The sequence below is a fragment of the Manis pentadactyla genome, chromosome 4 (genome assembly GCF_030020395.1).
Source record: "Manis pentadactyla isolate mManPen7 chromosome 4, mManPen7.hap1, whole genome shotgun sequence".
Taxonomy (NCBI): Eukaryota; Metazoa; Chordata; class Mammalia; order Pholidota; family Manidae; genus Manis; species Manis pentadactyla.
The window spans coordinates 18,132,565-18,156,967 of record NC_080022.1 but is presented as its reverse complement, the minus strand read 5'-3'; the positions used below and the strand labels follow the sequence as shown (position 1 = coordinate 18,156,967).

The 24,403-nt window shown below is 49.5% G+C and overlaps 1 protein-coding gene across 1 annotated transcript in view; it reads right to left on the bottom strand.

Annotated features, from left to right (window-relative positions):
* NCMAP (non-compact myelin associated protein) overlaps positions 1-24,193 on the bottom strand; it is a 37,066-nt gene extending 12,873 nt beyond the window's left edge. The window contains exon 1 of the mRNA XM_036914754.2: positions 24,103-24,193. The gene's annotated coding sequence lies outside the window, so the exon portion shown is untranslated. The remainder of the gene's footprint in view (positions 1-24,102) is intronic.
* Between the last annotated feature and the right edge of the window lie 210 nt (positions 24,194-24,403).

Genomic DNA, 24,403 nt, shown 5'->3' with positions numbered 1-24,403 from the left:
AGGATAAATGCTGCCAGATCCCACCTGTCCAGTCTCCCCAACTGCTCTGCCCCTCCTTCCGTCTGGACTGGCCTGTAAGTCCCTCCCTCGATGAGACAACAAAGACACTACCAACCCTGACAGACCACCATTTAAATGTCAACTGTAATCCATGAAGGACTTCAGTTCACGAAAACATGGGATTGATTTCTGCCAGTCATCAGAGAGATGTGAGCTTCCTGTGTGATGTGGTCTCTTCTGCAGACATGAACCTCACTACTTCCAAGCAGCCCCTGGAGTTTTGGGGATGTTTTTCAGAAAATTAACCTTCATGTTGGAATCAAAATCTCCTTCCTTGGTCCCACAAAGGTATTTGCTGCCTCTTCCACAGAACAATCTGTCACGTTTAAAAAGCACTTCTGTGTGTGAAAGGTTAAACGAACTTGGATGAACTGTTCAGCTGATAATCAGCACATCAATTTTACCTCCCACCGATAGGTGGCGATAGCAGTTGGCCAACAAAGGGCTGGGAAATGTCCTATGAAGCCAACCTGTTTCTAAGTCGAGGAGCTTCTTTCTGCCCTTGAGAACGTTAATTGTACGTTCTCTGATTATATTTTTTTTCCTCTTGGATCAATACTCTTGGTTCCTTGAAACAATCTTTGGAGTGATAGTGTCCTTCATGGGTTCCGCATTTCTTTGTGTGTCAATTACTTCCTTAAATATAGCACCCGAACTACGCATGACTCCAGAGGGAGCCTGCAATGTCCAGAATGACATTTGTCTTGATACTTAATAGACCCAAGCCTGAATTCCACTGAATTCTGCTGAATACTAGCTGTGTGACCTTGCTCAGCTTGTGTCACCTCTTGGTCTTCTGATCTGTAAAACAGGAGTAACAAACTCCATAGGGTTGCTATGAGAATTAGATGAGATAAAACATGTAATACATTTAGCACAGTGGCTGTGCACAAAATGTCATTATGTCACGCTGGAATCAAGCAAACAAATAGCTCATTAGCTTTACAGGCAGTCACACCACACTGCTTATACACACCCTGTTGATATACCCCCAAACCTTTTTCAGATTATTCTCATGCTTGTTTATGGCCAACCGAAGTCCTAAAATCTGTAAGTGGAAGAGTTTTCTAACCTGTAAACTGCTATGGAAATACAAGGCAATAATAGCCGCCTTATGTTTGTGACAATTTTACTCTTGTGCGAATGTCTTTTTAAATTTGAGTGCAGGACTTCACATCCCTGTTAGTCTTGACCTTCTTGATTGGGGCTCTCAGGACAGAGACTTCAACTCCTCCTGGGTGGCTCCTGAGAACCCCTGATAGTGTTTTAACAGAGCATATTACCTAGGAGCTCTTGAACCAGCAAGGGCTTTGGGGTCAGCTAGACCTGGGCCTCACCGCTGACCAGCTCTATAAGCTGAGACATTTCTGTAGGCCTCATTGTTTATATTATAAAACAGGGATAACACCCACTACCTTGGGTTATGAGAATCAATGAGATATAGTAACCCAGTACACTGCCTAACAGATGGCTGGTGAGCGGTGAGTGTCAGCTCCTAGCCCCTCTTCTCCTTCCCTTCTGTCCTCAGTCTGTTTCCCCTGCTCTACTTGGACCTTGAGTTCCCAGTTCTCCACCTGTCACGTGTTTGCTGCATTTGGTCAAACTCAGGTATGAAAAGGAAGGTCAGGGAGCCAGACCATGAAGATGGGATCCCAAGGAGGGGATCTGAAGAGGATTCACTAGAATTTCTGGTAGGTTTGACCTTCTCTTCTCTACTGACGGCAGAGACAGAGAAAACAGTGAAACCTCCCCTAGGCAGGCAAAAATCCTAATGGGACTGGTAAGCCATAGGGGCTGCAGGGTGGGCAGGGGAAGAGCAAACCACAGATTCATAATGTAGGGTGAGAATCGGGAGACCAGTGTTCCCTTTGCCACTCACTTGCCATGTGACTTGGGAAGGTGCTCTCTCCTCTCTGGACCTTGGTTTACCCATCTATAAAATGGCCTAGTTTGGAGATGATCGCTAAGGGTTCTTCCCAGTCTGTGGTTTTATTGCGGAGAACAGCCATTCATACCTCAACTCAACAACCAGTGTCTTCCAGGAGCTCACCCTTCCTTGTAGATATTGACTAAAGGGATGTTAAGAGAGGAAAGTCAGCATGTGTAATTCAGGCTGGAGGGCAGCTGAGCCTGGAACAAACGGAGAACTCTGCAGAGCAGTTCTGACCTGGCCACAGCATTGCATGTGGGACCCTCACGAGAAACCTTCAAACACTCTGTTGGGTGCATAGTAACCCAATTCTGCCTGAACACTAAACGGCCACCTCCTGCACTCTCCATTCCTGTTGGGTGCCCCATCTGCCAGTGGGGTCTGAATGGCCTTCATGCTCCCCTGAACTTGGGGACAATACACAATCACATAACAAACATGTGTTCCTTGTTATTGGTGCCCAGAAATTAAGATGTACATTTCTTATTTTATTTGTCTATCCATTCTTTCATCTTCCCATCCACTTATGCACAGATCCACCCATCTACTACACACATTCATCCTCCCACCTGTTCTTCGGTCCATTTCCCCCGTCATTCATTCAACCAGTGCCCAACATGTACACAGCACCGAGAGGACTCAAAGAACGGCCATGGGGACGACGTTCCTACAGCTCAAACAAGGACGATGAGAAATGAAATGGTTTCTCTTTAAGAATTTTCCCCTTAATCAATATTTACCGGAGATCATCCCTCCCTCATGCCTAGCCCAGCAATGATAACAGAGAGGTACCTGCTTAATATGGCAAAGTCCTGTGGACAAAGCTCTGGTCTGTGGATCTGGAAGTCTGGGTCTTAGGCCCAACACATCAATTCCTATTTCCCACCCTGACAAATTATGGGTTGAACCTTCTTTGTTTCTGACTTTCGTGGCCCACATTGTAAAGGTGCCTCATGGAGCTTCCAGCCCAAGTCTTGCAATACTGGTAAGTTCCTCGTACTAAGAGTTATAAATAGAAATCCCAGAGGAAAAGTGGTCACAAGGCAGTTTTTTGCCTTGTACCAAAAGGGCAGCACAGGCCGTGCCAGGAGTCGGTAGGAGGAAGAGACCTGTGGGCGTCGGGGCTGAGACTGACCGGGAGCTGGAATGTGATCCGTGGCTTCCATTCGCCCCTTGCTCTTTGGTCCCAAGCCAAGGGCCCAGCTCCTGAGCCCTCAAACTCCACCTGGGCCCCCGTGTAAATCTCCAGTTGTCCTGCTGACCCCCGGGGGGAAGAAGAAGGACAAGGTTAGAGTTTATGCCCCCAGGTGGACATGTCAGAGGGAAATCATTCCACCTTGACATTCCAGTCAGGAAGCGAAGGGAACTACGATTTAAAGAGACACTAACAAAGTGGTGGGCACTGTGCTTCCACAAACATTTCCCCATTTAAACAGTCCAGCAAGGTGGGTCTTTCCATCTCCATGTTGCTGACAGGAAACAGAGGCTCAGAGAGGCTAAGTGACTTGCCTAAAGTCTTGCAGCAAGTGAGTGGAGGACCTGAGTCTCCAACTCAGATCTCCTACCTGCACACTGTCGGTGGCTACCAGGCCTCCCAGGATGTAAACAATGTTCCTGGGGATACTCTGAGAAGAGTCAGAGGCCCTGCTATGCCAGAATTCTGCTGACTATTTTTCTATCTGTTGCTATTTTGAGCCCAGGAGGTATAACAAACCCTCAGAGTATGGCGGGGTTCCTCAGCCATGGCGCTGGTTACATTTGGACCAGATAATTCCTCATGGTAGGGGCCGTTCTGTATATGGCAGGAATTTTAGCAGCATCCCTGACCTCTATCATTACCTGCAGCGTCTCCCAGTTGTGACAACTGAAAATGTTTCTAGAAGTTTCCAAATGTCTTGTGGGGGGCAAATCACCCCTGGTTGATGACTCCTAGAGTAGAGCTACTGGCCTGTCTCTTGAGAATTTCCTATCCTTCCTACTCAAGAAAGTCTAGGCAAGAAGAAAAACATACTGTCCATACTTAATCTGCAGACAGACAACCAGCAATAACAACAACGAGGACCACAAACACAACAGCCCCCATCTGTCGAGGGCTTACTACACCTGGTTACCATGCTAAGTATCTTACATATATTTTTTTCTCATATGTTGTCTCATGTATTTTCCAGATGAAGGAACGGAGGCTCTGAGAGGCTAGGTAGCTCGGCAGAGTGGTGCAGCAGTTCCCTATGGCTGCTGTGACAAATTACCAAAACTCAGTGACTTACAACAATGAAAATTAATTTTTGTACAGTTCTAAAGGTCGGAAGTCTAAAATCAGGCTCACAGGGCTAAAATCAATGTGACGGTAGGGCTGTGTTCCTTTCAGAGGCTCTAGGGGGCATCTGGTTCCTTGTCTTTTCTCGCTTCTGCAGGCCACCTGCATTCCTTGGCCCATGGCCCCTTCCTCCTCCTCATCTTCAAGCTAACAGTGTAGCATCTTCCTCTCTCTCTCTCCTCCTTTGACCTCTGCTTCCATCACTGCGTCTCCTTCTAACTGCCCTGCCTCCCTCTTATAAGGCCCCCTTTGATTCCATTGGTCCCACCCAAGCAGTCCAGGATAACCTCCCCATCTCAAGATCCTTAACTTAATCACTTCTGCAAAACCCCTCTTGCCATGTGAGGTAACATCAACACAGGTTTTACGGGGATTAGGATGTGGCTATTAATGGGGCCATCATTCAGCCTAATGTATAGGAGTGAGGCTCTCATCTAACCCCAAGGTTTGTACTCAATTGCTCCTGCCTCCCCTGCCCTGCCTGAACAGACATATCCCATAGGCCAAGTGCTGTGGGGATGTGGAGGCACATCAGACATGTGCAGGGAGTGACAGGCACCAGCAGGCATCAGCCAGGAGTAGGTGAGAATTCTAGGGAGAGGAGCAGAGTCTTGGAGGCACTGTGGCAAGGTGTGGGGTGGGGCATACAGGCCCGATTCCCACCCTACTTTGCCAGCTGAATTCATGGAAGTCTCAGCACCTACCTCCAGCCTGACTTCAAATACATATTTGGTTTATCTGCCCTGAACAACCACACCACACCAGCCCCTGCCAGCCAGAATTCAGTCCCATCTATGTGATTTCTCTGCCCAGTTAACTGGTAGCCATTCCCAATGTTTCCTTTCCAAATCTCCTCCCTGCCTCCTCCTTTAGCCTTGTACATCCACTCCCTGGTGTACAAGGAAGCCCTTCCATCAATCCCTTTACAGAACAGAAACCCACTGAGCAGACTAGCCAGCTTCTCTCTCCAGATAGGCTGAGCCTTTGGCCTTTTCCAGTAGCTCTAAGGGTCTGCAGCGACTTAGCGATGGTTTCTCTGGGCAACTGGGCACAACAAATCTTCTGGCCTGCAGGAAAACTACAGGTAAGAAGAATACATTTGGGTTTGCCTCATCCTGTGAGAAACAAAGTATGGGGTCAATCTTTCTTTTAGAAAATGCAGTAGGCACGTGGTGTGGGGGTTCACGGGGAAAACAGTGTAGCACAGAGAAGGCAAATAGTGAATCTGTGGCCTCTTACTACACTGACGGACAGTGACTGCATTGGGGTATGGGTGGGGACTTGATAATATCGGTAAATGTAGTAGCCACATTGTTTTTTCATGTGAAACCTTCATAAGAGTGTATATGAATAACAGCCTAATAAAAATTTTTTTAAAAGTGCAGTAGGGACTTTCAGTTAAACATAGCAGATGGTACACAAGTATTCATCTCTGCTTCCTCCTGAAATGCCCCTGTGAGTGTCAGGAAAGGAAATCAAGATGTATAAATCCACAGGCCTAAGGGAAAGGAAAGGAGACAGGCCAGTCTGGGTGTGAGAGCTGGAAAAGCTGACCGGTGCACTAACTTAGCAAGCCGGAAAAGGCCAAGGCCCAAACCTACGACTGGGAGAACCAGTAAAAATGGATCACACTCAAGAAACCCCAGGAAGACTCAGGAATGGGTGGCAACAGAGGCCACCACAAGCCAGGGTGCCATGTGGGGCTGAAAAGAGGATAATCAAAGGCTGTAAGAGGAGCAGCTCAGCCCAGCCCCCTTCTGTCCCCTCTCCCCAGGCCTCTTCCAACCAGCAGAATATGGTAAGTTTCTCCCTACAGAGAGTGAACCTGGCAGTAGATCTGCACGGCCAAGCTGACAGCCACATGTATCCATATGAATTTAAGTAAGAATTAAATAAAATGAAATAGAATGAACAGTTTAGGCCCTCAGCCCCACTGGCCACATTTCAAGTGCTCGATGTCCACTGCGGCTGTGGCTCCTGTACGGGTCAGCGCAGGTCTAGACCATGTCCACCACTGCAGAAAGCTCCCCTGGACGGCTCTGCCCTAGGCCCTGCCCATCCAAACGTGGTTCTTGGGTCTGCAGCACTGGCAACTTTGAGGACCTTCCTAAGAATGCAGAATCGTGGGCTACATTCCCACATACTGGGTAAGAATCTGCCTTTTAGCAAGATCCCTGCATGATTCATATGCACATTTGACTTGGGACTCAGGGGAAAGCTAGCACAGCTGGAAGGAGGAAGTTAATTCCTGGCTGAAAATGGGCTGGAGGGAAAGTCTAAATCCTGTATGTGGGGCTCACCCAGTCCCCTTAGCTCCCCAGGCAGCCAGAACTCTGAGCAACAGGTTTAACTTCCGGACAGAAATTCAAGAGGAGACTCTGAGGAGACTGGCCAACCAAAGAGAACAGAATCCAGACCCTGATTCACCTTACAAGGCCCTCCAGTGAAAGACCAGGCTCCTGCCAATCAGCCCAATGGGGGGGGGGGGTCACTAGCTGACAAGCCCACCCCCATTCTCAGTTTCCAGTGAGATATTCAGTGCCTTAGTCTTAAACAGGAACAGAGAGTCAAGCGTCAACAGACCTTTGGAGGTGAAAACCTCGAACACGATGAACAGATAGCAACTAAAACAAACTAACAGATGGAGGTATTTAAAGCAAACAGAGACAATACCAAGCACAGGAGAAAACTTCAGCATCCTCAGAGAGATCAGATAGTGCATCTATAAAACAGGCACAGGATGATGTAACAAAAGAATATTCTGAGGACAAGAAAGAGTGCTGGGAAACTAAAAATTGGACAAAAGAAATTAAAATCAATAGAAGGGTTGGAAGATAGTTGAGGAAAATGTCTCATACAGTGAACAAAAAGAAGGAAAGAAAGTAGTTGAAAAGAGATTACTCCAGGAGGTCCTAATAGTAAGAATTCTAGAAGTGATTAGAAAGAGAAAATCATGGGGAGGAAATGATCAAAGAATATCTGCCAATTTCCCAGAAATGCAGACCATGACTTTTCAGAATGAGAGAAACCTCTGAAATCCTCAGAAAATGAATAAAAAAGACCCACTATGGGGCTCCTCCTCATGACCTTTCAGAACATGGGGCACAAAGAGAATATTCCACACATGTCCACAGATTATTTTAAAAGAAAAATAAGGCCAAACATAAATAAATGGATCAATAATCAGATGAAATCAGAACTTGACAGCAGTAGCCCAAAAGCTCTGAGATGACCCTCTAAAACTCTGAGGGAAACTACTCTCCAGCCTGGAAATGCACAGCAGGCCACACTAAATATTGAGTTTAAGGGTAGAAGAACAACATTTTCGTGCATGCGAGGCTTCAGAAAGCATCCTCCCCACCCTGTGCACCTTCTCCTGGGAAGCTCCTGGAGGGCAGGCCCCCCAAAGTGGAGGGGAAAAACAAACACGAGAAAGGCTTGGGATTGGGGACCAGGGGGTGCCCGGGCTGGTGCTCTGTAGCAACCTTGGGGGTTCCCAGTATGACTGGGGGGAAGAGGGACACGCAGGGGGGACTCTGCCAGCTGAGAAAAGGGGAATCAACAGATTTTCTGGCAAGTTTGGGGGATGAACCCATGAGCAAAAATGAAACTCCTCTAAAGGCCGAAGGATCTAAACTCCTGCCTCCTACCCCCTTCCCCTGCTAATTTCTCTTCAACCCCTCCCCGCACCCACTGAGGCAGCTCTAGGAGGCAACTTCTTGTGATCACAGGATTCTGTGAAACCCAGTCTGAGAACTACCGAGTCCACAGACCTCTGCTCACAAATGAGGAAATTGAGGTCCAGCGAGGCTCCCCGGGGCACACAGGAGAGGAAGGTTCATTGGTAGTCAGTCCATTTGGTACATTTTCAAGAACTCCTTTTTGATTCATTCAAAGTAAGATCAGTAACAATGATAGAAGAACTAAACCAAACCTAAAGGCAGCTGCTGGTGAGCGGCACGTGACCTCCCACCGGGCCCGTGCGTTTCCCCTTTGCTCCACATCTAACCACCCACCCTGCGATGTACCCGAACTCAATTTCTGAGAAGCATAGGCCGAGGTTTCTGGGTTACTTCTAACTGCCACCTATAAAAGCAGGAACACGTAGGTGAAACTGAGTTTTGTACATCATGACCCAGGCAACTGTCAACTTCAGGGGGGGAAAAATGGGTGGGAGTGCAGGGAAAACAAACAAACCCACATGAGCACCAACAGTCTCCTGGGAACAGGGGCCCTGACCTCCGTGCTCTTAGGTAGTTAGTTATTATTACTGGTTTTTAAGAACCAAGGCCAGTGCCTCTTACAAACCCCAGTAATCTGAGTCTGTCCCCAGCGCTGACCTTCCAGTGGTCTCACCCTTGATTCTCTGCCTCAGCCTCCGCCTTTTCCAAGGGTTTGGCTCCTTTCAAAGTATTGGTAATTAATGAGCTAAGGAGGCAAACTGTGTGTGAAGTTTCTGCACTTTTACATGGAATTTTAGCAAACATAGTCCTCTGTAACCTTAACATGTGACATTCGTTCTTTGATTCTCAACATCCTCAACAGGGTCACCACCAAAACTCCTACAGAGAGGACTTATGTGGGGGGAACAACCCTGTGTTGGAAGTCAGGGGTCCTGAGTTTGGGTGTTACCTCTGTTAACTTACTTGCTGTGTGACCTTGGGCAAATCACTTGTTCTTCTGGACTTCAGTTTGCTCTCCTCCAAAATGCACGGCCAGGACCCGGTCACCTCCCTCTCACGCTCCTTCATTCCTGTGACTTTCCCAGCCTCCTGGTTTGGCTCAGGACATGGCTCCTCAGCCTCCCCAACTCTTGCTCCCCTCCCACCCTCTCCATTCCAGAGGGAACACCCCTCCCCTTTCCTGCCCAAGCTCGGGCCTGGCAGGCGCTGGACTGCAGAGAGGACAGGAGGTGGGGAAACAATCCCAGCGTTCAAGCCGCCCGCGGTGAGAGCTGGCCCGCTGCCAGTCACAATAGGGCCTGAGATACAGAGGGGCGTTTGTCTGGGGCCACCGTTTCATTTAAACCTCCGCTCTGGCTCTGGCCCGCTGCCTCTCTTCTCCCCACCCTTCCAGGTGGCAGTGCCAGCCCTCAGCTTTGTTAGGTGCTGGGATGTGGACACTGCACAGACCTGAGCGGCCCCTCCATGGGCTGGGGAACTGGCAGGGGAGCCGTACAAGTAGGTGGTGGCCCGGGTGAGGTGGCCACAGTGAGGGCGGAGGGTGGGGACAGTAGGCCAGCAGAGACAGTTCAGGAGGAGCTAGTTCCCGGCTCCCTCCTTGACTAGCCAAGAGACCAGGAACAAGGTACCCCCTTCTCCTTTCCAGCCCCTGTCTCCTCAGCTTTACAACAGGAGTGATTATCCCGCCCTTACGCTGTGAGGACCAAATTAAATAAAATGCTCAACTTGCAAAGACTGTAGTGTAGTGAAAAAGAGCATCTGCATTCAGATGGACCCAAGTTCAAATCCCACCTCGGTCACCTCTAAACCCCCTCCAGGAGCCTCGTTTTCCTCATCTGAGGGAAAAAAAGATATGTGCGCATCTAAACGAGACTGTAAGGATTGAATAAGAACCGACAGGAAGCCCCCTGCCCCCTGAGTGCATCCCAGTGTGTGAAGGGTGGGCAAGGGCCGCAGTGCGGCTTCTGCAGTGCCCCCCACCATAATAAATCCTCACGGGCTCTACTTATTTTTTTTTCTCTGATGTGAAAAAAATAATGGAAACATTTTTCTCTTGCCTTGAGAGTTGTTTTCCCCCGGATTGTAAAAGAAGTCAAACGTTTTGGGAGGGGCCCTTCGAAGTACTGTGGGTCCTGCATCTTCTGTATCTGCTCCACCGAGTGGATCAGTCGGCCCTGGTATTGACCCAGGGTTCTCTCAGTGCCCACCTGTCCCGGGTACCACCCTAAGGTTGAAGGCCCCCAGTGTCTCTCTGAAGAAGCCCCGTGGAACTCAAGAGGTCTGAACACTGCCACCTCACACCCCACAGAACTGAGCCCAGGGACCCTGTTCCCGCCAAATGTCCTAGTTTTGATGCTTTGCGAGCCCTGTCTCCTGGGCTGATGGGGCCCAGGGGGGCCACCAGGCGTGGAGGCTGCGAGGATCCAGGGACCCGGCTGTGTGGCCGCGCCTGGCTCTCGAGGCCCTGGGCCGGAGGGACACTGAGCACTTACCGAGCATTTATCGCTGCTCCCTTTGGGGCACCTCCTCTGTGCCCAGCACTCTGCTGGGGGCTTCACATTCATAACCTTAGTTACTCATCAACACCCCACTCTGCTTTACACCCCAAGGAGACTGAGGCTCAGAGAGACCAAGTAACTCACCCAAAGTCACAGGGCTACTGGAGCAGGGTAGAGCCCAAACTAGGGGCCTCTCAGCACCCACCGCGCCCTTCTTAAAGAGCTGGAGGGAACAGGGAACAGACTTTTAGGCATATGTGAGTCTGGGGTCTAAGGGATATACAATGGGCAGGAAAGGGTGTGAGGGGTGTGCCAGGGCGCTGAGCCCACTAGGAACACCTGTACGCTCCCAGGGGCAGTGAGCCACCCAGGAGTGTGGAGGCGGAGTGTGAGCATCTGCTGGTGTGTCCCGAGGTGGCCCAGCAGCTTGGCCAGGCAGGGCTGTTGCTAAACACGCTTACAGGTACTTCATTTCCTTGCTGAGCTGCCCAGAGCCATGGCTGTTTACCCCAGGCCACAGCAGATGCTATGCGCAGCCAAAGCGTGCCCTGCTCAGGACACTGAGCATCTTGGGAGAGAGGAGCTCAGAGTCACAGAGAAGAAGGGGCTGATTGTGGGGCAGGGGCCGTGGCCCTGAAGTTCACCAAAGGAGGGAGATCCCCAGCTGGGGACAGGGCCTCCATCTCCACTCCAACCACAGCACAGCTGAGTGGAATAGGGTGTGCCCTGAAGATGACCTTCCATCCCGGAGTGGACAGGATGTGAACAGCCTTCCCAATCTCAAAACCCATCAGCTGCACAGCCACCCCAGAGAACTTTCTAGTAATAAATATGACCCTATTCACCTCTGCTTAGGCCTTCAGGGGCCTCTCATCAGCTACGATGAATGAAGTCCAAATTATTTAGTAGGACTTTTACTGCCTGGTAGCTTTTAGACATGTGCTGTCTGATATCGTGGCCACTGGCCACATGTGGTTATTGAGTCTTGGAAATGTGGCTGGTCTGAATTGAGATAAACTGTATGTGTAAAATATTTGTGGGACCTCAAAGACTTAGTACAAAATAAAAGAATGTAAAATATGTTAGTAATTTTTTAATACTGGTTGATAATATTTGGGACATATTGAGCTAATAAAATATATTACCAACATTTACTTAATGTTTCTTTTTACTTTTTTAATGTGACTACTAGAAAATTTAAATACATGGGTGGCTCACATTATACAGAACAACACTGATTTATACTCTGTTCTGCTCTCTGCTGTCTCTCCTTCCAACACTAACTCACTCATTTTTTCATACATTCATTTATTCATTCATTCATATGCTATGTGGACACTAGAGACAAAAAGGAAATTATATAGGCCTGGCATTTGAGCCCACATGGAACTTACAGACCATACTTTAGAAATATCAAAGTTTGCATCTTTTATGCACACATCCCATGATGTTCACTGCTTCTCACTCACACTTCTCTCTAGAATGACTTGCTAACCCTGCGTGCCTGGTGAGCTCCTATGCATATGTTAAAACCCAAACTTTCAAACATTTCAACAACTCATGTCAAATATTTCAATTAAAAAAAAATCCTACCTCATGAAGCCTGTCACTCCCACCCCTAATCCCTGCTTGAGCTCTAATCTACTAATTATGTGAGTATATAATTTTATTACTGTGTCAGTTTGTCATCACTCTAAGATTTTCTCTTTCTCCCACCCCGGAAATTATCTCACTTACCCTCTTTAAATGTCTTTACAGAACAATCACCAGCTGAAACTGTCTAGTCTGTGACCCATCCAATCCCTAGGCCTGTGCTCTGCGAGAGCAGGGCAATGTCTTTCTCATTCAGAGCCAACACCCAGTGCCTGGCATAGTTCTTGGCATCTGGTAGGCATTTAGAAAATGAATATGATATCGGTATAATGCAGGGTGTTACAACGGAGGCTCTGCAGCTGGACTACCCAGGCTCAGTTCCCACGTTTGACTAGCTATTATCATCCAGTTACTCCATTAGCTACTGTAGGGTCATTGTTACCAGTACATGTCTGCCTTCCCCAGCTAGACTGTCACCTCCTTGAAGGCCCAAATGGTATCGTGGTCTTTGTCCTGCCCAGTATTTCACAGAATCTGATCTTTTTCAGGGTTCCCCACTCAGGAAATGGCAATGCCATCCATGGAGTTTTTAAACTCAGAAACCTAAAGTGCCTGCCTGCCACCAGGCTGTCACCCTCACCAAGTCCTTTCAGATTTATCTTCCTTTCTTACATATCTTCTTATTCACCTCCATCATCATCCCCATCCCTGCTCACATCCAGGCTTCAGTGTTCTCTCCCCTGGATGCTGCCATTAACTTCCCAGTCGGCCCAGCCATGTCTCTGCCCTGGGCCGCTGAAATCCTCCATGATACAGCTGCAGACCTTTAGGAAAACTTCAAGCCCACTCAAACTAGAACTTACAATGGTCAACAAGTCGCCTGTACAGGATCTGGATCCTGTGGACCTTCTTTTCTCCTCCCTGTCTGAGCTCAGCCCCGTCATTCCCTCCTATTCCTGCCACAGGGCCTCTGTATGTGCCAGAGAACTCTTTCCTCATCTACTGACACTTTGGATACTTTAACCCAAGCTTCACTTCAAATCTCTGTGCTGTGTACTCTCCTGGCACCACGTTCCTCTCTCCGCACCGGTTGTAGTTAGCTTCTTCCATTTGATCAATGGTTGTATTCCACCCCAGACTCTGAGCATCATGAGTGTGGGAGCTGTATCTGCTTTTAGTCACCTTTTGAATCCTCAGTGCCTCGAACACTATTTGGCACATTGGAGGTATGAACGCATAGTTACTGAATGAGACGAACAGTTAGGTAAGTGAATGAGCAGTAGGTGTTCAATGATTGCTGGCTGACCTGTACATGGAGCAAGGATCAAGCACAACCATCTGGCCCGTGCTTTCCCACATGTGGCTGCCACAGTGATGCAGATGTGAGCCCGAGGCACAAGACAGGTCATGCATGCTGTGGAGCTCGGAGACGGAGGGGCTGCTGAAGAGGGTGCGTGCCCGGGAGAGGGCAGGCTGCCTGGAGGGAAAAATTTGAAAGGCACCACTTCATTAAACTCTCAGGCTGGGGGCAGAGTGACCTGAGTCTGAGTCCCAGTAATATAACAAGAGCTCACATTTACTTGGTTCTAAGTGCCAAGCCCTCTACTAAGTACTTTGTTTATTTGGATGTCTCATCTATCCTAAATGGAAAGCGTATTCCATTTAAAATTTCTATATGAGAAAACTGAGGCCCAGGAAAGTTAAATAAGTTGTCGAAGGTCACAACTGAGGTGGGATGACCACCCAGGGAATCTGGCTTAGGGTCTTCTCCACATTTTGAGGGTTTGATGATAACAAAAGACATTTAATGAGTGCTCCCTATGTGCCAAATATTTCTCTGAAAACTTTATAGGTAAGTTTTTATTTGTACAGTTTTATAACTCATTTCATCTACAACAACCCTATTGAGGGTTCTCTCCATCTTCCAGAGAAGAAACTGAGGTCCAGAGAGGATGAGTAACTTGCCCGAGGTCACAGCCAGTGAAAGTGGTGGAACTCAGGCAGAGCGCTCCGGAGTTCATGCCGTCCGCCACTCCACTGCTTCTGCTCAATGAATGAGTATTGTTGTTGCTGTTACTTTACTGGGATTTTGTAAGGTGGAAGGAGAGGAGCCGCATGCTAGCTGGAAAGAACAGAGTGAGTGAAGCCTGGGGTCAGGGGTTGGATGAACACCCTCAGGGAAGGACGTGAGGAGAGGGGCAGTGAGGGTCCAAACAGCGGAGCTGAGTGTCAAGGGCAGGCCGGGGTGGAGAGGAGGCTGGAGGGATGTGCTGGGATTCAGCTGTGCAGGCACGTCCTCCGCTGGGAGAAGCTAGTGCAGCCCTGCTCTCTCAAGAATCCCTGGGAGAGGTTTGAAAACGAGGAGCGTCCGAGCCAGACTGACCTAGCTCTCCTGGGTGCCCGTCGGCAAGTTACTTAACCCCTCTGGCCCTCCACTCCTTTCCTATAAAATGGAAGTAATACACAGGACCTCTCCCATAGGGGCGCTGTTTGGGTAAAATGAGATAATATAAAGCCCCTGGCGTGGTGTTTGGCACAAAGCAACCTTTAATATATCTCATTTCCCACCCCTCCCCAACCTCTGGAAAGATCTCCCCAAACCCACAATTCCACCAGAAGGAAGGCTAAAATCAGTGATGGATTGAGAACCACCAAGACCCCTGGAGACCCCAGGTCAAAAGATGAGAGAGGAAGATGTGGAACTATCCAGTTTCAAAATGTGTCCAAGAAGAACTATGATTTATTTCCTTCCCCTCCCGCGGTGTCTCCTCAGGGTTATATAACTGAACCTCCCTGTGAGGCGGCCCTTGGGGGCCTCCAGGAGGCAGGGTTGGCGGTGACACAAATAGATATTTCTGTGCTCTCTGCCCCGGGGCTCAGGTCCTGAGCAAACAGCACAGCCTGAAAGGGAGGCCGTGACCAGGAGGAAGCTGCGAGAGGAGTGAGTTCCAGGCAGGGAGTCAGGAGGCCCGTGTTCCAGGTCAGCCCTGCCTCAAAGGACGGGAACACCGGGGGATTCGTTTTCCCGGGAGAGTGACCTGGGCCGGGAGTCGTGGAACTGCTGGTCAGTTCTCTGTGGATAGAACAGAGCCTGCTTCTCTGACACTGGGCTGGCATTCAAGGCCCTTCACACCTCTCTCCTGCTTCCCCAACCCCCCATCTTGGCACCCGCACACTCTGCACTTTGGCTGTTGAGTTTTCCTCCCAACAGGGCTTGTCCCTTCTCCCTCCCCTTCCAGGGAACTGGCAGTGTGGTGGGGCGGACAGAGGTCCTGGTTTTAGAGTTGTACTTGGACTTGAGTTCTGGCTGAGTTGAGTCACCTGGGTCTTGTGACTTAACCTCTCTGTGCCCATTTCTTCCTCCATAAATTGGGCTTTGTGGCTCCCGTCTCATTCCTGGTTGTGACGCTCAGTGAGATAATAACCATTAGTAGGAAGTGCCAACTACTTAGCCTTACTGAATAAACCTGTGTGTGGAAGGGTTCTGCCTGCACAAGCCATCTAGCAATGCATCTGAAAGCCCCAGCAGAGTGCCGGACGCATAGGGGGCACTAAAACGTTGGTTTCCTTTTCCTCCAAGACGTGCCTGAAGCCTCCCCTCCAATCTCAAGTAGGTCAGTCTCTTCTGAGAATCTTCACAGCATCTCACAGGTACCTTGGTTACAGCATTTATCACACGGAAGTGTACTCAGTAGACAGGTGTGTCTTCCCTTCTATTCTAGGAGCTGGCTGGGGGACAAAACCTGCCTTTTTGAGACAAAATATGCCTCAGAGCCATATTGCCAGCACTCAGCACAGGGTCTGCTACTTAGAAGGCACTTAAGTGAATAAATGAATGATGTATGCACATGTACAGGCTGCATGGAAGAGATGGGCTTAAGCAGATGCTAAAGGTCTGGCTGTGAATGTGCACTTGACTCTCGGGCCTGCTTCCCAAACTCCGGCGGTGCCGTCACAGTGCCTCCTCACTTAGCTCCAAGCAGGTTCCAGAGGCAACTCACACTGGCCTCCTCTGCTGCTTGGACTTGGACCCTATTTTTCTAGTGAAAAACCAGGATACAGGTAGGAACAAAGAATTTAGGGGCCATGAGGGGCCCAAGAGAGCATCTGGAAGCTATGGAGTGACTGTAGAAATACTGGAATTCCCAGGATAGGCCAGTGGAATCGGAATCATAGACTAACTTCCACAGTGCCTAGCCTGGCCATGCACCTAGCATATAATTGTCTAACAAATGCTTAAAGGATTAGGGGCAGCGTGCTTTTTACTCCACTGTGGAGCTGGCATATGCTGCCATGAAGAACAGAAACCACCTGCCTTCTTCCCTGGGGACCCACTTGTTGGACAAGGAATTAGAATTATAGAGCCGCCAAGATCTTAGCTTTCTGCACGGGCCTCCCGTTGTTCCAATACCATCAATTGTTTCTGACCGGTTACAGAATAAAGCCCTGCTTCTTTATCTTGGCAGCCAACGTCTTCCATGAACTTTTCTATTTTATCCATGGGTACCTTTCTCCTCCTTCCTTCCCTGCCCCAGGTAGAATGAGCCACTTCCTTTCTCCTAAACTCTCCCATCGACATGCTCTCCTGCAGTGTGACCTGGCTGTTTCCCCCCATCAAGAGGCAGTCTATTTCTCCACTCTCTTGTTCTAGGTGGCCCTACGTCTGCTAGAGCCACTAGAATATGGCCCAGGTGGTGACACTGGCAGTTCTGGGACAGCGCTTAAGTGGCAGCTTCTGCTTCCTGCCTCTCAGAATGCCTGCTCCTGGGAATCTTCCTTTTGGACCCAGCTGCCACACGGTGAGAAGCCCAAGGCACATGGAGAGGCCACAGGGAGACGCTCGGGTTGACAGCCCCAGTTGTGCTTCCAACTGACAGTAGCATCAACAGGCAGCCCTGTGAGTGAGCCACCTTGGACATCCAGGCCAGCTGAGACCTCAGATGACTGACTATCTGATGGAAACTGACCTACCCAAGTGAGAACCTCCCAGCTAAGCCTGGTCGACCTGCAGAACCGTAGCAGAAAATACTGTTTAAAGCCACAGCTTTTTGAGTGGTTGGTTACAGAGCAGCATGCAACTACACATCACTACAGGGCTCTCTTCCCAGCTTTGCCCCAACTGAGAGCTGCCTCTATCCCAAGACCTAACTGTCCCCTCCAGCCCAGGTCACTTTTTCCACCTCTGTTTTAATAATTGCACCAATCATGATGACTTTGTATTGAGATGCCTGGACCTACTTTTCCTTTAAAATATTTGTAAGTTGATTTGATCAGAAATTTTCTATCACTTCTGAAAATAGAAAACCAATGTCCCTTGGCATCCATAGAAGGTAGCAAAATTAATTACATGAAGCGGATCAATGCCATTTAATTCTCATTTGACCGTGTTACCTCCCAAAGTGTCTGAGTCCAAGGCTGGCTCTCTCTTTGTTGAACAGGTGAACATGTGTTGTGAGGACACTGGAAGTCAGACTGTTACAGCATAGAGGCGTCCAGATCCCTGGATCACTGGGCTATGGCTGTGGTGTCCTTAAATTCAGCAGTAAGAGTGGCCTTGATGCCCCACTTTCCTAATTATGGCAGGTGTTGTAGCTCCCAGTCTGGTCAGTTCTGCAATTTTGGGATTCTCCAGGTTTGCCAATATTTTTAAGGAATTAGGTGTATAAAATCGTTTCCTACCTAAAATGCTGAGTAGTACTTCCATCTCTTGCACTGACACATGCCTTAAACACCCGGACTTCCCAGAGTTATTGCAGCATCTCTGGCTTTTCTTTTATGAAGTATTTTTCTGAGAGTATTTTCAATGTTTTTCTTGGTGTATTCCACCTTCTGTGGCTTTATTTGCCTAAGAATATTTTTATTATGACCTCATGTTTGAATGACAGTTTGGCTGGCTTTACAATTCTGGATTGAAAGGGTTCTTTTCTTTCAATTCTTAGCGTTATCCTCGACTTCCTTTCTCAAGTGTTGTTACTGAGAAGTATCATGTCAGGCCGGTTCTCGTTCCTTCGTAAGGAATGTTATTCCTCCCTGCTCTTTGTCTTTTGCAGTCTCGTCTCACCCTGACACCTGTGTGCACATTTTTTCCTTATTTCTATGGTTGGCCGCTCTAGGAGTCCTTGCAATCTGAGTTTGTTCACTTTTCTTTAACTCTGGACATTGAATTGAATCTCCATTATTTCATCAATCTCCATTTACATTTTTCTTTCCCTTTGGCACTCTACTTCTCTTCTCCATCTTGCTCAGTTTTTTTTTTTTTTTTTTGGTCTCTACCTTTTCCTGCTGCCTTTTGAGGCAGTTCTCAATCTGATCTTCCTCTTTATCAGTTAATTCTTCAACTGTATCCATCCTGATACTTAGGCCATCTATTGTGTCCTTTATTTAAAATTTTATTTTTCATAGCTCATGTTTCGACTTGGTTCTCTCCTGTAACTTCTCATTCTTGCCATATTTTATGAATTTCTTCTTATATCCTAAAGCATAATTACCTTGCTCTATTTAAAAATCTTGGTCCATCTGCCTCAGTAATTCCACCTTAGATGGCACATGTAGCTTGATTTATTGTCTTCCTTTTATAGTCCTTGTACTTACATGTCTAATTATTTTGGTGGGTGAGTTCGAGTTGCCCTGGGGATACCAACTGTCTGTCTAGTAATACACCCTGGGGAAGGGCCAAAGGCACATACGAGGGGAGGAAAAAGATGAGCCCTAGGGCAGCGAGCCAAACAGGTACTCTCGCCACTCCTTTCTAGCTGGCACTCTGCCTGTATGACAGTCCAGCTGCACCTTTGAGTTCCCAGAGAAACAGCCTTGGCAGGAGGTAGACTCCTTTAGGGGATTCAGAGGTTGGGGATGGGTTGAGGGTGTTGATGGTAGAGTGAATGCCTGAGCCTGTTTTGATCAATTCCTCTACCCATCAGCGCTATGACTGCCCCAGACTACCTCGTGGCTGGGGCTGCGATTTCTGCACTACAGGGGCAGGACCTGAAGCAGGGGAGCTTCCCTAAAGAGCAGGACAGTGGAGGGGCTGAGAGGTAAGGCTCTGGGGTCCGTCAAGCATCCATTCATTCCTCGTGGAAAGCCTGTAGGTGCACTGGGTGATGGGGAACATGGGAAACAGTCCTTGCCATCGTGGAGATTATGCTCTGACAACAAACTTAAAAGACTCAAGTGCAAATCCTGGCACCACTACATGGGTAACTCACTTAGTCTTCCTAAGCCTCAGTTTCTTCCTCTGCAAAATGGAGATGACCGTGACACCCACCCATTGGGTGACTGAGGCTTTCAGGAGACAGTGTAGGCCAAGCAATTAGCATAAGGCCTGGCACACTGAGAGCTCTCAAAAATGTTAATTATTGTTGCTGTTATTATTATGGCCAGTGATATGGTTACCAGGGATTAGGTAGGAACTTGGAGCTGCTTCTAAAAGATAAATGAATCCCCTCTGTCCTTTGGGCCAACCAGTCTCCTTAAGGTCTGTGACTGGAGAGAAGGCCCTAGTTCTAGTGGGTCACCTAGAACTCCAGAAAGAAGAATGGGTGGGTTTGGCTCTTAGAAAAGTTAAGGTCAAGGAGAGCAAGGCAGGGGATGGGGTAACAGGCAAACTGAGTTCCCTTTTCCAGGGAGAACGATTTAGGTGTTAAGATTTCAGCTAACCAGTCCCTTTCCCCCAGTTCTTTGCTTGTCCTCTTTTTTTTTTTTTTTTTTTTTTAATTACTGAGAGGCAGTGCAGTGAGGAAGTCACATCTTCCACAGCAATAGATGTGGGCTGGAATCCCGGCCCTTTGGCTACGGGGCTGATCGCTCCACTGGGCACGGGTGACAAGGTGCCCATGCCCAGGGCCCACAAAAATGTTTTCCTTTCAAAATCAAAAGAAAAATGGAACTTTTAGATGGGAGAAAATGTTATAATATACAAATGTAGCCATAAATATAATTTTTAATATTTTTATGGAGGAAAGGGCCCTTAAAGGCAAAATGGTCTAGGTGCCAGGAAGTCAGAATGCACCTCTGCTGGTCTCTGTGATAACCAGCGAGTTGCTTGGGTCTCTAAAGCATAGTACAGACCCAAGGAATCAGACCACGCACCTCTTGGGATACTGTGGGCGTTAAAGGGTCTGAGGCATGTGGAGCATTTTGCACTGTGTGGGCACTAGCAGGCCCTCAGCAAACAGGGTTAACCTTAATTTCCATCTGTGACCTGCAGGCTAAAACCTTAGGAAATCTGGTGGAGGGTAATGGGATAGGTACAGCAGTTGGGGAGTAAATTACAGGATTGCTCTTCATGGCACAATAGACTTGAGAGAATCCAGGGTGGAGGAACACAGGGAAGCTTCCAGGCAAGGCCAAACTGTGCTGGTGGTCTGCAGGAGCCAGCCCAACAGCAGCAAGAAGAGCTGCCTCTGAATTTGCAGTGCTGGCCTGGGGCCAGTTAGCCCTGAAGAAGTGGAATGAGTGAATGAATGAGTGAATGAACAAATGGAGAGTGAAGTGGGGAGGAATTGAAAAATTCTTAGGCTGTTTGCCCTAAAGCTTGATTCACCAGGTCCCAAGACAAGTTTCTGTAAAGGGGAAACTAGTGTTTATTAAGTGGCTGCTGTGGACAGTATCTTGTCTACTAAATTAGGACAATGAGGCTCAAAGAGGTGATGTGACTTGAACAAGATCCCACAGCTCCAAAGCAGAGGCCTCAGTCCTCGCTCTTCGCCCCATCCTCACCCTGGTACTTTAGCCCAAGGCTGCCTGCCTGGCAGCAAGGTGTGCCGGTCCTGGGGTCTGCACTGCAACCTGAGATGCCAGTGCTCTAGCCCCGCCCACTTCACCTCCTCAAGGCTCCCAGCAGGACCAGAGTTTCTGACAGTCCTCACCCCCCACCGAGGGCCCCGACAGCTCAGGAGTGTCCCGACCAGGCAGGGCCCCTCAGAACGGGCCTGGAAACTGACTGAAGAACAGGCCTCTCTGTCTTTGAGATTGGCACACCCTCTTTGCCCTCCTTAGGCCGAACTGCAGCCACTACCTCTGGGAATTTCAAACCGCTGGAGTTTCCAGCATCCCCCCACCCCCCAGCTTGACCCACACCCCAGCCTGCTGGGGAATCCACGGCCAGCTCTTGCCTTGGCTCAGTCCCCTATCTTTCTGCCTCCTCCCACCTTCCAAGGATCTATATATCTAATAAGGAGTTCCGTTAAGAGAAAAGAAAAAGGGATCCCTCCTGCCAGATCCCAAAGCAAAGAGTGGGATGCCAGAAGCCAGAAGCCAGAGACCAAGAAAGGCATCAGGAGGCAGGATGGATGGAGATGGGAACCGGATGGGGTCAGTATGTGAGGGGATTGGAGCCGCCCGGGAGGAACATGCCACCTTCCTACGGCAGCTTGCAAAGTGCCCCTCTCAACATAGGCACTTCAGACCAGCAATAGGAACTTGGACTAGGTGAGAGAGGTTCCTATTTTGGATATTTTTCTTCAATGTCAAATATATATCTTTAAACAAATAAAGTGAACATGTGTAATTTAGGGTCTTTCTTTTCATCACACATGAGGTTTTCTTAAAAATTATAAGGGTTTATCAGGTAACTTAAAATCCACTTTACCTTTCTCTTTTTAACTTCCCATTCCATTTTATTGGAAGACTGGAGAGTAACAGGAAGCATTGCTCTATTTTTCAGTCCCCAGAGGTTTCACAGCCCACTGCAGTGACAGAAGCACTTGGGGCCTCCCCTAATTCTCCATGACTGAGCATATCCTATTCCCAGGCCCCTCAGCTTTAAACGGAGGGTGCCCTCTCTTACTGTGAAGGGTCCCTGTAGCTCTGACATTCTCTGACCCTGTGTCCCAGGAGCAACAGGGTGGGGATCGTGGGAACACTGCTTCCCTCCTCCTGGAGTCCTAGGGGTTCCTGGGGGACTGCTGTGTCAAGGGCAAATGGCAAATTAAACAAATGACTATGAGCAATTATGGAAAGTGCTACAAGGAGAAGGTTCGAATTCAGCTCTTTGAGGGGTACAGTGCCTCTTGTCTCCTACTGATGTGGTTCCCCCAAGCCTCTCACCTCCACTTCAGACCTTTGCCTGTCACATCTCCCTGGTCACCCCATAGATATGGAAACCCAACAGGGCTGCCTCAGAGGATGTCAGAAAAGCAAAAGGCCCCTTACTGCTTAGAGTGGCTCACCCTGAAGGAGCCTGAGGCAGGAGTGGCCACTACCCACAGCAGCGATATGGAGTTCAGGCGCTGACCATGGGGAGGAGCTGTAAATAGGCAACTACTGCAGCAGATCTCCCCAAAGATGCAGATGTTCCTCCAACCCAGCTCACTGGGTGCCAGCCCACCACTCACCCTGCAGTCTCACTTGGCACCATGCGGCCCCCTTCGGCTACCTCACCATCAACACAGAGACCAGCACAGACAAGGTGAGGAATGCCCCCCACTCCCATGAAGGGGTCCTAGGAGCCCCCTTTTCAGCTTCCATTCCCATCAGGCACCCAGCCCTTTGCTGTATCTTACCCCTCCCTCTTGCCCCTACCCCATAGTTTTGGGATGGACACTTAAGAGGACACGGGAAAGGTATTTGATCTACCTAGAGTTCCAGCTCCATCTGCTCCCGTCTGGCTGCTGGGATTCAGGATTCCAGGATTTTGTGTGCCCTTCCCTACCTCTGCGGTCTGGTTACATCATCATGTTATCCTGACATACCCCATAAGAGGGAATTACCCCTAATCTGTTACTCGGGGCTTATGTTGACACTGTTCTATCCACCTAGACCACTCTCTCCTATATCCATACGCAGCTGGACCTGGCCATCTCTAGACTGACTAGTATTTGTTGACATAAACCTTGTGCCAAAGGTTGCCTACCTACTCATCGTTCATTCATTCAACAAATAAGTAGTGAGACCTACTATATGTCAAGCACCATGCTAGTACTGGAGATACAATGGTGAACCAAACACACATTGTCCCTGTCCCCAAGGAGCTACAGTCTAGTAGAAATTAATAGCTTATATTTATTGGGTGTCTTTTATATACAGACACTTTATTTGAATTTTCTGTCAGAGAAATTGCTTCATTTAAGAAGCACATTAAACTGAACCGTAGAGAAACAGAGGGTCCTACCCAAGGCTAAGTTAGCAGTTTGGCTAAGGGGCAAGGCAGGAATTCCAACGTCCCGGCTGATTAGCTTCAAAGCACGGGCTCTTAAACAGACCCACTCAATCCCACGTCCTCCAAGGAACCCTCGGGCTCCCTCCCAGGCTAGACAGCACCTTGGTCTCTCGAGGCCAGCCCTTGTACTGGACACATCCATCTTCTCCCACCAGGGTACCCAGTCTGCAGAACTGGAACCATCCCTGTGCCTTTCCCCTTGAGCTGCTTGCCCTGTGAGCCACCCAGGAGCTGCTTCAAACGTGCTACTGAATTGGCTAATCTGAGCTACGACCCTGAGTTCCTCCCCCAGGTGTGGGTTCTCATCTCACTGAATGAAAGATCTGTCTCCGGGAGGGGCCTCCGCACAGGGCCAACCCATCAAGATACCCATTTCACAGAAGAAGCAAATACAGGTCCTGGTGGTTCAGTCCCTTCTACCTCCTGGCTGGCCGGGTCAGATCCCTTCTCTTGGGGAGTCTCGGCCTCTCCGCCCGAGGCTCAGTGGCGGGTGGGCCAAGGAAACGACCTGCCTTCTGGACGCCGGGAGTATCAACCTTCAAATGCAGGCTGCTTCTAAGGGAGCCTCTCTGCGCTGGGTTGGGCATGTGTGGCGCTCCGGACACCTTTACGAACGAACGCCCCATCCCCTACCCCAAACCGGTCAGCGGGAGATTGACCTCTCTCCCACCACCCCTGACCACCGCCTTCGCGCGCAGACCCCCCGCACTTCTTCCAAGTGGGGCGGCACTGAGAGCCCGTCCCCTCCGCCCCCCGGGCGCTCTCTCCTTCGCTGAGCGCAGCCGGCAGGCGGACAGCGAGCCCCGGAGCCCGAGCCCGGCCGCCTGCGCCCCCCGCAGACCCGGGCGTCCCGCGTCTCTTACCTGTTCGGGCGAGCCCCGTGCGTCAGCAGTCTGCCCCCGGCCGCGCCCGCTGGGCCTCCCGCCGGCGCCGCCGCCGCCGCCCGAGCTCGACCCGCCCGGGTATCCCGCCCCCGGCCCGCCCCGCCCGGCGCAGGTGATCCCGGGGAGGAGCCGAGCTCGTCTGCTCCGGCCTCGGGGGCCGCCCAGGGGGCGCCAGGGTCGGGACACAGGAGTGGCGGCGCCTCCCCGTGGTGTGCTCGCGCCTCTCCTGGGACCTTTTTGGGATTCCAGTTGTGGCACCCGCGGTGCTCAGTCCACCGGG